This window comes from Callospermophilus lateralis, unplaced genomic scaffold (assembly GCF_048772815.1).
Source record: "Callospermophilus lateralis isolate mCalLat2 unplaced genomic scaffold, mCalLat2.hap1 Scaffold_63, whole genome shotgun sequence".
Classification (NCBI taxonomy): domain Eukaryota; kingdom Metazoa; phylum Chordata; class Mammalia; order Rodentia; family Sciuridae; genus Callospermophilus; species Callospermophilus lateralis.
This window is the reverse complement of record NW_027514713.1, coordinates 808,033-822,832: the sequence shown is the minus strand read 5'-3', so window position 1 is coordinate 822,832 and position 14,800 is coordinate 808,033. Positions and strand designations below refer to the sequence as shown.

The window sequence follows — 14,800 nt, the reverse complement described above, 5'->3', positions numbered from 1 at the left end:
GTGTGTTCTTTAAATGCCAATACCCCCAATAAATCTCAGTCTGCCTTAAGGATACCTAAGTGTCTGACATATTAATAAACACACAGTAACAGAGGAAAAAAACGCAGGAAAAAATTAAAGAAAAAAAGTGAGAAGAAGTCTCATAAACTTTTCTGCAGAACAATTGGCCTTATTGCAGGCAGAGTGACTCTTCTTGCACTCAAACTCATGCCTGCTCTTCCCAGAACAAGCCCCTCTCACAGATCATTGACAGAATGAAAGAAATATTTAATGTTAGTCCTTGAGAATCTCAAGGCTCAGTGCAAAGAAACAACCAGGGAAGTAATAAATGTCACCCTGCTTATGTGATTCCAATCTACCCAAAGCCAATTAAGGATGACTGCGGGACAGGGCAGGGTAGCAACCAATCAAAGCCAGGAAAACTCTGCCTTTGCCCTTGGAAACACATTCTGATACTTTTGTTTATGATATTTAAAGAACCAGATTAACAGGCATCTAGTTCACTTAACGTTTTTTTCCAAAACAGTGCAATTCAATGCCATCGTTGTTGACTAGGCAGTTATGTTTTCACTAAAGCATTTCAACATATGGTAGATAAGAAATTGTTTACATTGGTCTCTTTAAAGTGTATAAATATGTAAATGAGATAAATTTAGTTATGCTATTCACAAAATTAATGAATGGATCAACTGGAATATATTACATGAGGCAAAATAAATAATCCTGAAGTTAGAACTGGTACAAAGTGTTAATTTAGATGTTATAATAGAAAAATTGTAATATATATTGATACATGTCATGTCTTAGGTAGCTAAATCTTTTATATTATGGACATTTCAGCATCCCAGAGGTCACACCTATTAAATATTACCTATTCAATATTATCTTAACAAACTAAATAATAAAGTTATTAATTTGATAATTTTATTTAAATGTATCATTAAAGTACAATAAATCTTAAGCATGTGTTTTTAAAAAGCACACATCTGTGTAATTTAACATGTTTCATTCCATTAAAAGCACTTAAAAATAGCCAGTGTTCAAAAATAAATAAATAAATAAATAAAAAGCCACTGTTCAATGGTACTTAAACCTTTAATAACAATTTTTTCCTTACACTAAAATTTTTATCCTAGTATTGGGGTTAAAGGAAGTTTACAATTAAAATATTGATCAATACAAGAAAATTTTCAATGAAGTCTAAATAAAACTTTGCCATGTTAAAATTAAGCTGTGTTTTTACTATTGTAACATCCCTTCTGCACAGACACCTTGACAAGCTTTACTGAACCTACTCAGTGTTTCTCAAGCCTGACCCCATGAAGGGCCCCAGGCTTCAGCAGGACAGGCACTCCCTGCAAGTTCTAGAGAATAGCGTGATCGTTGTAGTAACAATGGAAAATGGAAGATTCTGGGCAACCCAGACACAAACTTTCCATTTCCTTACCCAGACTGTACTAGGCAGAGTTAACTTTACTGCTTTATGCTTCAGTGTGTTTTATATGCATAGTGAGCTCACATTTCTTAAAGGAAAGAGACAGGACAACTCCTGGTACCCTAATTAGCATTTCAGTTTATTCCTCAGCATGGTAGTTCTGTGGGGTGCAGTTAATATGAATAGTCATATAAAGTCTCTCTGGGGGATATTAATATAATCCGTATTCCATTAGAGTTATCATGGCCTTTTAAGAAAAATTACCCCCAAAAAAAATAAATAAATAAAAGTCTACTCATACAAGGATGAAGATCACCACTTGGGAAGTAAAAGATTGGTCTGTCAGCCAATAATAATGAAGCCCACAGTAACTATATAATTACCAGACTATTTATTATAAAGTTTGATTTTTTTTCTCTTTTATTTCTTAATTTAGGACTGAATATTATAAAAAGTTTCTCTGGTCTCAAACATCTTATTTGGGTTCCACATAACAAAGTCATTTATTTCGTTAAATCATCAAGCAATGAACCCACTCTACCACACTATGTTAGATAGTAAGAACATTCTGTTGAGTGAATATGGCTGTTTATTTCATGGTGAAATATTACTTTTAAATTAAAAATTCACACTCTTGCAGGTTGAGATTGATAGTAATCAAATACCAACCACCAGAGGTGCACAAGGAAGACACAACTACACATTAGAGTAGATCCAGGCAGCCTTCAAGACAGAAATTACATTTTTTTGAAAAATAGGTTAGGGAGAAAGAATGTGCAGAACTTGATGTGCATACAGAGGGAAGGTCTTGAAGCTGACTCCAAGGTTTGAATTCTGGATGATTGAGAAGTTAGAAATGCTGTGTCTTTTCTTTTTTTTTTAGAGAGAGAGAGAGAGAGAGAGAGAGAATTTTAATATTTATTCTTTTTTTTTTTTTTTTTTTTTTTTTAGTTTTCGGCAGGCACACACACATTTGTTTGTATGTGGTGCTGAGGATTGAACCCGGCTGCACACATATCAGGCGAGGGCCGCACGCACGCCAGGCGATTGTGCTACCACTTGAGCCACATCCCCAGACCAAGAAATGCTATTTTATGCCATACTTTAGAACTTGCTAAATGCTAAAATGAATCCTTCATGTCAAAACAGCACACAGGTCCCATATTCATTACAGTGCAATATACCTGCTCTCTAAGGGCTTTAAAAACATCTGACAGACAACTAAATTCTGAAGAGTGAAAGGTCCTCTCTTTGCAGCACCTGAAAACTGCTGTTTCTAAATTTTCAGAAAAAAACCCTGCAGAACAACATTTGGTATTTTATAACACTATGTTACCAAAAAGGCAACTTTTTAAAAGATGAAACTGACACATACATTTGTGCTTGTGCACACTGCAAGACTAAGGGGATGGCAGCAGGGTTATAATGGGTGCAGCCTCATTTTTCAGTAATCCTTGTCAGGTGTTCATAATGACTGACTGTTCTTTATCTTGCTTCCAAGTTATTTTTGACACTAATTCAAAATTAAACCCTATGGTCAACATTTTCAGAATTGCTACAAAGATCAAAAAAATCAAGTTAGTACAATAAACTAAACAGGTGCTGAAAAAAAATGCTCTAACTCTTAGTACAGAGTGAGATTAAAGAGTCTTTTAGATAGATCTTTTGTCTCCAAAAATGAAATTTTCACATAATAAGAGGGTTTTTTTTTTCCTACAACCTAGTCAACTACAAAGTATTGTATACTAGCACTATACATTATTTTGAGATTTGCTCAATATTTGGGTAGATTGAGAATACATTTTGTCACTCAAATGGATATCAATATTTTAATCAATAAAAACAAAATAGCCATTATTGTGATTATTACTAACATGTATGTGAGTATCTAGGATGTGCCAGATGCTGAGCTGTTTTCCACTTTACCCTCACAGCTATGAGGAAGACACTGGCGATTTATTTAATAATGAAACTAAGACCAAAAGAACAAACAGCTAAGAAATGGTGTCAGAGCTCAGCATGTACTGCAAAAGAAGTCGTCTACATCCATGAAGTCCATAAGCCAATAAGCCAGGGTCACAGTTTCATCTCTCCAAGACACTCCAATCTACCCCTCCACTATATTCAGTCTCATATTGTCCACATACTTAGAAACAACTCTGGCATAAAAAGCCATATACATTCAGCCCTATGCATTTGTTCCATTAACGTGCTAAACAAATATGTATTGAGGACCTTATTTTGTACTAAGCACTCTGCTATTTGCTATGAGAAATTCAAAGTTACTCAACTTCTAACTCCAATTTACCACAGGATCTGACACACAGTGACAGGTAAACGATTAGCCAAAATAGGGTTCCAGGCAGGATCTCAGCAGAAAAGGAACATTCCACCAGCCAATATCTGGTTCCAAGCCCATCTTTCAAGCCTCTTCATCCACTTGAGTTCAACAAAAGCTTTCTAAAGTTCCTCCAAACACACCTATATACCCATCTGTTTGGAATAATGTCCATTACTTCACTAACCCCCACAAATCTTTTATGGCTCAAGTCACACCTCTTTTGAAAGTCTCATTTTTCATGCATTGTTCAAAAGTCTCTCCTTTCCATTGCAATCTGAGAACTAAAAGGTATCTAGAGGGAGGGAAAGACAACAAACTCAGTCCCATGAAGAGCTAGGTGCTACATATATGCTATTTTACAGTATTTAATAAGCCTGCAGAGTAGGTATCATGTAACAGATTCAAACCATCTCTGATTTTTTCTGTGTTATTGTTTTACTCCTTATCATACATCATATTTGAACTTTTGAATGTGGTGTGTCTAACTTCTTTACCCATTAAACTGTTTATTTAGTAGCTTTATATTAAAAAAAAAAATAAGGCAAAAGAATGCTTTTTTTGATTACCAAGTCCTACAGATACTTTTTTAGCCAACCAATCTTCCACTTTACACAAAACACAACTTTCTCTGTCTTTTCATCTATCCCTGTGCAGTGTATTATCATATTACCCATTTGAGGCAGCTACCAGATTCATCCTCTCCTTCCAATAACCAGATCAAAATTCATGCCATCAAGAGTCAGTCTTCCATCTAAATTATATCATTCCTTGTTTTGTACTTTTTTTGTACTGTTTTGCAGACTTAAACTTCTCTGTTTCTCATGTTTTGACTTGTACTTATTCATTCATTGTGCTTTGATAACTTATAAATCTCTTCTTAGTCCCTTTTTTTTGTCCTAGAAGAACATAATCCTTCATGGTGGAACCCAGGCTCTTGTTTCCTTTGCTTCTCCCAGAACACCTAGCAGAGGGCCCTCTGTACACAGTAGGTATTATACTCATGTACAGTCAATGTGGAAAGAAACTAGACACTCCAGTTACACAGTGGGAAATCTTCCTATCTCATCTTAACAATTGTTAGCTTTATGATTTATTCTTAACAAAAGCATATGGTCTTCTTTACAGGAACAATGAATATTATTTTGCTACCTGACATAGTACGTTGAGTGGTCACTAGAATGAACACTAAATCAAGTACTATCTTAAGAACATCAATTTCAGAGAAAGCCTTAAAATAGATTGTTGTGGCAATTAACATATAGCCTAAATCATTAGACAAAAACTCAGAATCCCTAGTTCTATCACCTCCTATCACTCTTAAGACACTTTATTTCCCTAAGGATGTGGCATGTACTTGACGAGCTTTATCTCATCCATTACTAGTCCATTCTCCCCTTCACCTCTAATGGTATCTCTTTGATCAGAAATGTCCAGAACGTCTCAAAAATTTAAACAATTTACAGTGAAAAATTCTTCTTTCAGAGAAATTACTGAATAACATTTAAGTCACAGGAATGATACATATCACCAACCTGCAGTTCATTCAAGTGTTTTAAAATGTGCCTACCAGATCTATACTGGAAGTTGTTCCCCTGCCTTTCAAGGAACTACTAGGCAGGATAGATACTGCCTAGAAGAGGGCAGGTGGATACTTAAAAAATACTTATGACAATGTGCTAAGTTCTATAACTGACCATAAATAAAGTTCTAGAACCCTAAAAAGGAAAGAACGTCACTTTATCATGAGATACCAGACAAGTGTCCCAAATGGACAAAGGATTCAGGACTGAAAGTGATTCCAGGTTAGAAGTAAAGAAAACAAGCAAACCTATGTACAAAGAGGAGCCTGGCAAAACATGTAGGAAGGGGTAAGATATGCAGGCTCACTCTCTCTCATGCTGAAGATCTTGACCTTGCCCTAGAGGGCAGAGATACTTGATTAGAGATGAATTTTATTTCAGTGCAGAAGATATTCATGATTTTTCTAGGAATGCTGAATAGAAACAAGAATGGTCAGCAACACATAGAAAGGTCTGAGAAATGGAAATTACCAGATCAGGAAGGAAAACTTTCAGAAATGTTAGGCAGGGGAAAAATCAGGATCAAGTGGTCAAATATATACAAAAGTCATTAGTTTGTTTTCTGAATAGTATGAGCTTCCAAAAAAAATACAAATAATAAACAGAGAAGACAGAAAAATATAAACATTTTGCCTACTCAGTCTTCAAAATTTCTTTACTGCTATTCTTTAGAAAAGTTATCAGAAATTTCAGAGAGATTAGATAAAAAGAACAAGCAAAGCAAGTGCCTGTTTTTCCTCATGTTTCCCCCCAAACTTAAATTACCGTGAAGAAAAAAGGAAGGAAGAGGAGGAGGACAAGAAATAATTTTGTTGTTAAAAGAGAAGACCTTTTACTTGGGGGCTGTGATAAAAAGATAATCTGAGGAGACCATAAATTAAAAGAACTTTTAGAAACTAGAAAGTTATTGGTATTAGATTGCTTAAAAATATATGTGAATAGAAGCCAGGACCTGTACATGTGAGAAATGATGGAAAGGACAGGTCCAGACAACCTGTATGAGAGGCAGGATGTGAGAGAGACCTGCAGGAGGAGAAGGTGGGCAGAGAGGTCAAGACAGGAAGACCCCAGCCCTCTCCTGTCCCCTTAAGTCACACTCTAAAAATCATAGGGTGCCTTATAGGAAGACAATAATATAAATGCAGAGGCCAAGGGAACCTGGAACATCCTAAAAAGATACTGCAAAAGGCTCAAATAGGAGTTCCACATGGCTAAAATAGAAGACAAAAGACAAAATGAAACATCAGCAAGCAAAGTGTAAAAGATAATTCACTATACACCGGATTTTACAGATAAATCCCAACTGAGGTGCATAGATATAAGAAAGAAGACAGAAACTGAAGCAAAAAGAAAAAAAATATTTCAAATTTAAGAACCTCTAGACATAAACTAAGAAATCTAAAACCAAGTAAAGAGGATCTAAGTGCACATCTCTGGAATCACAAAAGAAAAACAAAACATTGGAAGAAAAAAATATATAGAGGATAAAAAAAGAAAAAATTTGCAATAAAAGACCAACTTAAAGGTCACACAGTTCCCTAGATAAACTGTCAAGAGTAGGACCTGTACTGTTAAAGTTACTAGAACTCTTTGAACAGCAAGGCAAAAAATTCTAGTAACTTATAGGGTAGAACAGAAATTTCTTTTGCATTTGTCTAAAGCAACATTCAAAAAGAGGATTCAGTGGACACCACTGCCTTCCAGTTATTCTTCTGGATGGAGGAATGTTTATGAAATTGTGGAAGAAGAAAATAAGATGAGGTTTTTAAACCCAACCTAACTTACTAATTGTAAAGGAAACAGACAATGTTAAAAAATATATGAACAATTAAAATCTTGTTCTCATGGTGCCTTCTTGAGAAATTTACTAAAAGACAAACTACAGTCATCCAAGAGATAGCTGGAATAAATACTAGCAAAGAGTGGAAATACTAGCATAAACACTGAAACTAATTATGGCACTAAATTCCAATCAAGTGTGTAATTATGTTGCTATTTAAAAATGTAGGTAATTTAAGCCATAACAATATGGAAATGATAAAATTTACTAAAAAATAGGAAAGCTGAAGAAGCAAGAACATGGTCTGTAGTATATATAGCATTAAGATGACTCTCTTAGTAACTAAGACCAAAGATATTTAAATCTGATAAATCACAAAAGAATTTTAAATTATTTGTCTTATAATTCTAAAGTCTGCTGGCAGAAAAGGATAAGTGAAGAGAAAAATATTAGTTTTATTATGGATCATCAGTGAGGAAAACTGCATGATCTTTAAAGCAACAAGGACCTTAAAGGTTTTTCTACAGTTACAACAATTACTACATTTAAAGTGGAAATAGAGACTATTCTAATAAAAAGAAAGCAAACACAGAACTAAGAAAACAGAACACCTTATGAAATGTTGTTGAAAAAAATCTATAAATTGGAGACCGTGATATAAAATAAAGTACTAACAGAAAATTTATGTTGTTCAGACTGTTAGAATCATACTCACCCACTGAAAGGAAACACACTTTCAGTTGCATCACAGGCAGATTCCACTCCATTCTACAATCACCTGACTGTTGAAGCTTGAGAACAAAAGGATAGACAAAGAAAGACATGGGATAAAGAAGAGAAGAAGAAAGAAGGAGAAAAATAAAGAAAGAAAAGAGGAAGGGAGGAAATGAGGGAGGTTGGCAGATCCTACATCAGGCAATATTGAACTTGGGATAAAAAGAACCAAACAAGCAAAGAAGAAAACACTACAATGCTGAGTGTGATTCACTTATATTCATATCATATCAGATATTCATATCAAATAATGATATTAATATCTAGGTATTATATGATAAATATTTGTAACACAAACTCTATAGCAGGTATAAAGAGTTTCAAATGGTAATACATTATTCATAGATTATTATTCAACCCTCTCAAAGCATGAATCACAAAGGGATTTTAAAAAGTAGATAAAAAATACTAAAAACATACATAGGTTGACATAATAAAATAGATTTAATTGATATATATTTAACTGTAAGGTAAAATCATAAACTAAACCTTCTCTTTAAGAAATCAACCTTGATCAGCCCCTGACGTCATTGTCGTCCGGCGCCGGCTGCCTCCTCGGCCACTCCTGCTGACCGTTGGGCTGCTTGCTGAAGTCCCGGCCCCAAATCACCCCCACCTCGGAACCGCTCAAGTGGCGGCGACCCATGTGGGGGTTCAGGTTCCTGAGGTCCCCGCCGCTGCTCCTCCTGCTGCCGCAGCTAGGAATCGGAGACGCCTTGTCCTGCCTGCAGGCCAGAACCATGAATCCGGGCGGCAGCAGTGGTGCACGATGCTCCTCCGCGGTCGAGGGACGCCGCCAGTAGTGCCTGCAGTTGTCCACTGTGCCAGGAGCCGACCCGCAGCGCACTAAGGAGGTGCTCCTGCTGGCGGCAGTGAGAGAGGGATCAGAATGGCAGGACCTCCCTAGGGACCCGGAAAAGGAGGAACCGCAACCGCCGCCCCAGCATCACGTCCTCTATTTTCCCGGGGATGTACAGAATTACCATGAAATTATGACTCGTCATCCTGAGAATTACCAGTGGGAAAACTGGAGTCTAGAAAACGTTGCCACCATTTTAGCCCACCGGTTCCCCAATAGTTATATTTGGGTGATAAAGTGTTCCCGAATGCATTTGCACAAATTCAGCTGCTATGACAATTTTGTGAAAAGCAACATGTTTGGTGCCCCAGAACACAGTACTGACTTTGGAGCTTTTAAGCACCTTTATATGTTATTGGTTAATGCTTTTAACTTAAGTCACAATGGTTTGCTATCGAAGAATGGCAATGTTTGGAATAAGGACTCCAAAACATCTAACTGTAGATCTAATTCTTCTCCTACTACTAGTAATGGTTGCCAGGGAGAAAAAGAGAGGACCTGTGAAAAATCTGATCAGTCTGCCCTGAGATTTAATCCACCATCACTAAATGGTGCATCTTTTACTTTGATTGGATTCAGTAAAGGTTGTGTTGTTTTGAATCAGTTGCTTTTTGAATTGAAAGAAGCCAAGAAAGACAAGAACATAGATGATTTCATCAAAAGCATCAGAACGATGTATTGGCTGGATGGTGGTCATTCTGGAGGAAGCAATACATGGGTTACATATCCAGAAGTCTTGAAAGAATTTGCACAAACAAAATTGTTCATACCCACGTAACACCTTACCAAGTACGTGATCCAATGAGATCTTGGATTGGAAAGGAGCACAAGAAATTTGTTCAGATACTTGAGGATTTTGGTATGCAGGTGACTAGTCAAATTCATTTTGCAAAGGAAGCTCCTTCTATAGAGAATCACTTCAGGGTTCATGAGGTATTTTGAGACTACAAGAATATTAATGTACTTGTTTAGAGGAAAAGCATATGCACTTTGAGTGCTGTAAATTCAGATAATGACATGTAAGATGCAATTCATAAATGCATTGTCAGTCTGGGGGTTAGGGAGAAGCACACATTCCTAAAATATGGGTATAATATGCAATAGTATTCCTTGCTTGTGATTGTGAACAGTTTTTAATTTGGATTGGGTTAGAATTAGTTAATTTGAAATCTAAAAAGGTGGTTTGTGATAATCCTATGAGAAAATATAGGACCCTTAAAAATGAAGGTTAATGACAACTAAAATTGCTGTTGTTGGAAATAGTCGATTCTTTGAGTAATGTTTCAAACCAAATTTGGTGACATCATAACAGCAGTTAGCCATTTTGGCACTGAAAACTTGAGTGGAAGCACTTCATTTCTCTTCAGACAAAGCAAAAGCACCCTGATGTTTTCCATCATTTTGGAGTAACAATCCTGCCTCTTACGTTTTATAAACTTATGGATTCATTCTTAATGTGCCACAAGTGTTTGTTTTTTCTTGAGAGTCAAATATATTTCCAGTTCTCCAAGAATGTGCAATAGCATAAAGCTGATTTTTTAAGCTTTACACTTATACACTGTGGCTTAATTTTTAATTGACAGTTTTTAATTGACTGTTTTGGGGTTTCTTAAATATTGGCCAAAATACAGTTGTTTTTGAAAATTGGTTTAAATTGAATATAATTATATATATATATATATATATATATATATATATATATATATATTTGATAAAAAATATACTACAGAGTAGATTTCAAATTTTCATTATATTAGTATTTTGAAAGAGATCAACTTAGGTAAAATAAATATATAATACTCTATTAGCTGCTCTATTGAAAAGGAAAAATCCCTTTGATTTTCCTGAGATTATCCCCCACACCTTTCTATTTCTTTTTCCATTCTAGCTTGCACATATGAGAGAAAGCATATGATCCTTGATCTTCTAAGTTTGACTTATTTTGTTTAATATTATGGTCTCCACCCATTTTCCTGCAGATGACAAAATTTCATTTATTTTATGGCTGAATAAAGTTTCATATTATCTCACTTCTTTTTGAATTCTTAGCATTAGGCACACAGGGAAGCTAGTGTTAGTCCATCATATTGATGATAGTAATAGCACAGCCCTCCATTCTCGTTTGCCTCCAATTTTGGTGTTCCTCGTGTGCTTGCCATGATCCTTGTGGGTGATCTTTCATCCTTGTGGTGGAATAGTATAACTTGCTGTAAGGATGAAGGATACTAAGCCAGAGAAGGAAACAGATGGCTGTGGAGGGAACTCCATTAGTTTGACTCCATGCCCATCATCTTTTTTCCTTGAGAAGCATGGGTGCCAATTTTAAGCCATAAAATGTCTGCAGTATGAGGATTGCCTTCATCTTATAAAATTTTATTCTTCTTGTCTGTATCACAGTATTTTTCACACGTGAACTATAATTCTGTATGTAGTATAATTTTGATAATTATTTGACTTTCCCATTTTTTCTGGTTGGGGATATGTTAGTATTGTAATAAGGATTTTCATTAATGAAATAGGTGGATTGGATCAGGTGATTTCTAATTCTGCTTTCATCTTTGATACACCTTTTAATCTTTTACAGTTATTTGATATGTGTTTTTTTTCCTGAGCACCTAAAAACATTTTTTATTCATTCTATTTAGTTGTACATGGCAGTGGAATGCTCTTTGACACATCATACATAAATGGAGTATAACTTCTCATTCTTCTGGTTGTACATGACGTAGACTCATACTGGTCATGTAGTCATATATGCACATAGGGTAATAATGTCAGATCCATTCTGCTATTCTTCCTACCTCCATTCCTTTTCCCCTCCCTTCACTCCCCTCTGCCTTATCCACAGTACCTCCGTTCATCCCTAGGAACCCCAACCCTTATTGTCAATTAGCATCTGAAATTCAGTGAAAACATTCAGCTTTGGTTCTTTGGGATTAGTTAATTTTGTTAAGCATGGTATTCTCCAGCTCCATTCATTTACCACCAAATTCCATAATTTCATTCTTATTTAAGGCTGAGTAATATCTGGTTGTGTATGTATACCACATTTTCTTTATTCATTCATCTGTTGAAAGGCACTTAGACAGGTTTCATAGTTTAGCTATAACATTGGTGTGGCTGCATCACTGTAATATTCTGACTTTAAATCCTTTGGGTATGAACTGAGAAGTGGGATAACTGGGTCAATTCCAAGTTTTCTGAGGAATCTCCATGCTGCTTTCTCTAATGATAAATTGAAAATTTGCCTTCCCACCAGCAAGGTATGAGTGAACCTTTTTTCCTACTTCCCCCCAAGATTTATTGTTGCTTGAATTCCTGATAATTGCCATTCTGACTGAAGGGAGATGAAATCTCAATGTAGATTTGACTTGCATTTTTATAATTACTAAAGATGAACATTTTTCATGTATTTGTTGATTTTATTTTTTTCTTCTGTGCAGTGTCTGTTCAGATCCTTAGTCCATTTATTGATTGGGTGGTTGTTATTGTTATTGTTTTTGTTATTATTATTAGTAGTAGTAGTATAAAGTTTTTGAGTTCTTCATATATCCTGGAGATTAATGCTGTAACTGAGGTGCAGGTGGTAAAGATTTTCTCCTGTTCAGTAGGCTTTCTCTTCATATTATTGTTTCTTGAACTGAGAAGAAGTTTAAAGGCTGCTTCTTTGATTCCATCCCATTTATTGATTCTTGATTTTACTTCTTGTGCTTTACAGGTGTTGTTAAGAAAGTAAGTTCCTAAGCTTACATTCCTACTTTTTCTTCAGTTAGTTGCAGGGTCTCTATGTTCTAATGCCTAAGTCCTTGATCCACTTTGAGTTGTGTGCAGGGTGAGAAGTAGGGGTTTAATTTCATTTTGCTACATGTATTTCAAGTTTTCCCAGCACCATTTGTTGAAGATGCAATCTTTTCTCCAGTGTTTGTTTTTGGTGCTGTTTTATAATATTAGATAACTGTACTTATGTGGGTTTTTTCCTGTGTCTTCTTTTTTTTTACCGTGATTTTGGTACTGATTGTGATGCCTCCTGTATCACTTTTTTTGCTAATGACTGCTTTGCCTATTCTGATTCTCTAATATTTCCAAATGAGTTTTATAGGTGATTTTTCTATTTCTACAAAGGAACTCATTGGTATTTTTATAGGAATTGCATTGAATCTGTATAGCACTTTGGGTAGTATGGTTAATTTGACAATATTAATTCTGCCTAACATAGGCAGAATTAGGGCATGGGAGATCTGTCTATCTTCAAAGGTCTTTAATTTCTTTCTTCAGTATTCTGTAGTTTTCATTGTAGAACTATTTCATACGTTTTCTTATATATATTCCGAAGTATTCTATTGTTTTCTGAGGCTATTGTGAATGGGATATTTTTCTAATTCTCTTTCAGTTCCTTTGCCATTGATGTATAGGTACATAAATTATTTATGGGTGTTAATAACCCAATGAATTTTGATGTATTGTATCCCTGTTCCCATTTATTTCTGAAATTTTTGCTCCCCTGATTGTATCTGTGATCCAGTCCTAATCCAGAGTTGTATATTTTAACCTCCATGCATTAAAAACTTTGTTTCTTGTCATTAACTTGTAATTTCTTTCATTTATGATCTGATAGGGCGCAAGAAGTTATCTCTATTTCTTGCATTTACCTTGTACTCAAAAATATGATTTTTTTTTTTGGTTCAAGGAATTGAATTCAGAGGCACTTGACAATTGAGCCACATACTCAGCTTTATTTAGATACAGGATCTCACTGAATTGCTTAGCACCGTTTGTTTGCTGAGGCTGTCTTGGAACTTGCAATCCTTCTGTCTTAGATTCCTGAGCGGTTGGGGTTACAGGTGTACTCCACCACGCCTGGCAATAAGAACTATTTCAAACAATGGTCATTGTTTGATGGAGAAGCAAATGAATTTATTGTTGATAGATTAAATAGTCCATAGATGTCTATTCAGTCTATCTGATTAATGTTTTCTATTTAGTTCTGAAGAAGCTAGGCTGGCAAGTTTTTCTTTTTTGGGTGGGCATGGTACAGAAAGGTTTCTCCAAACCTCAGCAGTGCAAAGAGTATGCAGTGTGGTCCTCACAAGGCCTTTCATCTTCCACAAAAACTCTGTGTTCCATATGTGGCTCCCTCCAATTGTCACCTCATACCCCCCCAACACCAGACCATTTTGTGGTAATCTTGTTTTGTTTAAAAGCATTGACCAAGGTGTTGGGTATATGGCTTAGTGGTAGAGTGCTTTAGCATGTATGAGATCCTGAGTATGGTGCTTATCTCTTTAAAAAATGACTTACCAAAATTATTCTTGCCAATGAAAAAACTTATCAAGGGAGATTGAGGGATACTGGTTGATGTGGGCCATATGTGGAGGTCCTGACCTGAAAGCCTAGAGAAGCAGAGAGAGTCCATGAGTGTCTCCAAGCATCTATTCACTCATTTTGCAAATTTGACTGAGTCCTGGAGGCTAAAGTGCAAGTCAGTTATGTAGGTTAGAACAGTGTCCAAGATAGTATGTCTGGTCTCCTTCGTTTCAGTTAATATTTAGGGGTAAAACAAATTAAGCACAATAAATACAATAAAGAAGGCCCAGTAAAGGACACAAACTAGGCATTCAGTGCTCACGGTTCCAAGGGTGGCTTGCTTCTGAGTGAGGCCTTCATTATCCTGTGATGGCAGGAAAAATGGAAGCAAGTTGCTACCAGAGGCATTGGATTAAGTGCAGGGATATGAAATAATGCCACAGGCCCTGAGGGGAGGGAGCAAGATCAAGGGAGGTACAAAGAATTATGAAGATCAGTGCCTGGCCATGGGGAGTGTGGACCATGGTGAGTATTTTGAACTTTTTTCTAAGAGGAATAGGAAGTCATCTGTGCCTGAATCAGGGTGGGTGTCATGGATTGGCTCCTGGTATAAACTTTCTTCATTGAACTGATTTTGTTTTAACTCAACTGTTATGTTATTCTCCCATTTTCATTATATCAAGGTCTCTAATTTTTTTGGACCATTCATTTAATGAAGACTTTTTGT

General features: G+C 35.8%; 2 pseudogenes; one reads left to right on the top strand and one right to left on the bottom strand.

The window, feature by feature from the left end:
* The window catches only part of LOC143389525 (growth factor receptor-bound protein 14-like), a 65,695-nt pseudogene extending 57,139 nt beyond the window's left edge, over nt 1–8,556 (bottom strand).
* Nucleotides 8,555–9,939, top strand: LOC143389622 (mitochondrial protein C2orf69 pseudogene; annotated as a pseudogene).
* Nucleotides 9,940–14,800: the final 4,861 nt, after the last annotated feature.